At 44.4% G+C, this 2,500-nt stretch overlaps 7 non-coding genes across 7 annotated transcripts in view; all 7 read right to left on the reverse strand.

Moving 5' to 3' along the window:
- Positions 1-111, reverse strand: part of LOC124044644 — a 119-nt gene extending 8 nt beyond the window's left edge. Inside the window, exon 1 of the ribosomal RNA XR_006840619.1 lies at positions 1-111. This exon is cut by the window's left edge and continues 8 nt beyond it. This is a non-coding gene — a ribosomal RNA (5S ribosomal RNA).
- A 241-nt stretch (positions 112-352) lies between these two features.
- Positions 353-471, reverse strand: LOC124044655. The gene has a single exon (XR_006840630.1). It is a non-coding gene; the product is annotated as a 5S ribosomal RNA (ribosomal RNA).
- Positions 472-712: 241 nt separating this feature from the next.
- On the reverse strand, positions 713-831 carry LOC124044645. Its single transcript, XR_006840620.1, has one exon. It is a non-coding gene; the product is annotated as a 5S ribosomal RNA (ribosomal RNA).
- A 241-nt stretch (positions 832-1,072) lies between these two features.
- Positions 1,073-1,191, reverse strand: LOC124044646. The gene has a single exon (XR_006840621.1). It is a non-coding gene; the product is annotated as a 5S ribosomal RNA (ribosomal RNA).
- A 242-nt stretch (positions 1,192-1,433) lies between these two features.
- Positions 1,434-1,552, reverse strand: LOC124044647. The gene has a single exon (XR_006840622.1). It is a non-coding gene; the product is annotated as a 5S ribosomal RNA (ribosomal RNA).
- Positions 1,553-1,794: 242 nt separating this feature from the next.
- On the reverse strand, positions 1,795-1,913 carry LOC124044648. The gene has a single exon (XR_006840623.1). It is a non-coding gene; the product is annotated as a 5S ribosomal RNA (ribosomal RNA).
- A 242-nt stretch (positions 1,914-2,155) lies between these two features.
- LOC124044649 lies at positions 2,156-2,274 on the reverse strand. Its single transcript, XR_006840624.1, has one exon. It is a non-coding gene; the product is annotated as a 5S ribosomal RNA (ribosomal RNA).
- Between the last annotated feature and the right edge of the window lie 226 nt (positions 2,275-2,500).

Below are 2,500 nucleotides of genomic sequence, written 5' to 3' on the forward strand. Positions count from 1 at the left end.
GCACCTGGTATTCCCAGGCGGTCTCCCATCCAAGTACTAACCAGGCCCGAACCTGCTTAGCTTCCGAGATCAGACGAGATCAGGCGTACTCAGGCCGGTGTGGTCGTAAGCGAGAAACTATCTCTTGGTGCACTATATAAAGTCAAAGTGGGTGTGATTAACAGCTGTTGCATTTTCACCATGTCGATAAGCATCTTTGTGTCACTCAAAAAGTTGAAGAACTTGCATATAATGTAGCCATAATTTGTAGCACAGATTGTTGGATGAAATACAAACTAACCTTGCTTACTTATTTCAAAGCGACGGCACATATTTCAGCCTTGTGGGAAGAAACGGACAAAGGGTTGACAAAAGCTTACAGCACCTGGTATTCCCAGGCGGTCTCCCATCCAAGTACTAACCAGGCCCGAACCTGCTTAGCTTCCGAGATCAGACGAGATCAGGCGTACTCAGGCCGGTGTGGTTGTAAGCGAGAAACTATCTCTTGGTGCACTATATAAAGTCAAAGTGGGTGTGATTACCAGCTGTTGCATTTTCACCATGTCGATAAGCATCTTTGTGTCACTCAAAAAGTGGAAGAACTTGCATATAATGTAGCCATAATTTGTAGCACAGATTGTTGGATGAAATACAAACTAACCTTGCTTACTTATTTCAAAGCGACGGCACATATTTCAGCCTTGTGGGAAGAAACGGACAAAGGGTTGACAAAAGCTTACAGCACCTGGTATTCCCAGGCGGTCTCCCATCCAAGTACTAACCAGGCCCGAACCTGCTTAGCTTCCGAGATCAGACGAGATCAGGCGTACTCAGGCCGGTGTGGTCGTAAGCGAGAAACTATCTCTTGGTGCACTATATAAAGTCAAAGTGGGTGTGATTAACAGCTGTTGCATTTTCACCATGTCGATAAGCATCTTTGTGTCACTCAAAAGTGGAAGAACTTGCATATAATGTAGCCATAATTTGTAGCACAGATTGTTGGATGAAATACAAACTAACCTTGCTTACTTATTTCAAAGCGACGGCACATATTTCAGCCTTGTGGGAAGAAACGGACAAAGGGTTGACAAAAAGCTTACAGCACCTGGTATTCCCAGGCGGTCTCCCATCCAAGTACTAACCAGGCCCGAACCTGCTTAGCTTCCGAGATCAGACGAGATCAGGCGTACTCAGGCCGGTGTGGTCGTAAGCAAGAAACTATCTCTTGGTGCACTATATAAAGTCAAAGTGGGTGTGATTAACAGCTGTTGCATTTTCACCATGTCGATAAGCATCTTTGTGTCACTCAAAAAGTGGAAGAACTTGCATATAATGTAGCCATAATTTGTAGCACAGATTGTTGGATGAAATACAAACTAACCTTGCTTACTTATTTCAAAGCGACGGCACATATTTCAGCCTTGTGGGAAGAAACGGACAAAGGGTTGACAAAAAGCTTACAGCACCTGGTATTCCCAGGCGGTCTCCCATCCAAGTACTAACCAGGCCCGAACCTGCTTAGCTTCCGAGATCAGACGAGATCAGGCGTACTCAGGCCGGTGTGGTCGTAAGCGAAGAAACTATCTCTTGGTGCACTATATAAAGTCAAAGTGGGTGTGATTACCAGCTGTTGCATTTTCACCATGTCGATAAGCATCTTTGTGTCACTCAAAAGTGGAAGAACTTGCATATAATGTAGCCATAATTTGTAGCACAGATTGTTGGATGAAATACAAACTAACCTTGCTTACTTATTTCAAAGCGACGGCACATATTTCAGCCTTGTGGGAAGAAACGGACAAAGGGTTGACAAAAAGCTTACAGCACCTGGTATTCCCAGGCGGTCTCCCATCCAAGTACTAACCAGGCCCGAACCTGCTTAGCTTCCGAGATCAGACGAGATCAGGCGTACTCAGGCCGGTGTGGTCGTAAGCGAGAAACTATCTCTTGGTGCACTATATAAAGTCAAAGTGGGTGTGATTAACAGCTGTTGCATTTTCACCATGTCGATAAGCATCTTTGTGTCACTCAAAAAGTGGAAGAACTTGCATATAATGTAGCCATAATTTGTAGCACAGATTGTTGGATGAAATACAAACTAACCTTGCTTACTTATTTCAAAGCGACGGCACATATTTCAGCCTTGTGGGAAGAAACGGACAAAGGGTTGACAAAAAGCTTACAGCACCTGGTATTCCCAGGCGGTCTCCCATCCAAGTACTAACCAGGCCCGAACCTGCTTAGCTTCCGAGATCAGACGAGATCAGGCGTACTCAGGCCGGTGTGGTCGTAAGCGAGAAACTATCTCTTGGTGCACTATATAAAGTCAAAGTGGGTGTGATTACCAGCTGTTGCATTTTCACCATGTCGATAAGCATCTTTGTGTCACTCAAAAAGTGGAAGAACTTGCATATAATGTAGCCATAATTTGTAGCACAGATTGTTGGATGAAATACAAACTAACCTTGCTTACTTATTTCAAAGCGACGGCACATATTTCAGCCTTGTGGGAAGAAACGGA

Source organism: Oncorhynchus gorbuscha, linkage group LG09 (assembly GCF_021184085.1).
Source record: "Oncorhynchus gorbuscha isolate QuinsamMale2020 ecotype Even-year linkage group LG09, OgorEven_v1.0, whole genome shotgun sequence".
NCBI classification, from domain to species: domain Eukaryota; kingdom Metazoa; phylum Chordata; class Actinopteri; order Salmoniformes; family Salmonidae; genus Oncorhynchus; species Oncorhynchus gorbuscha.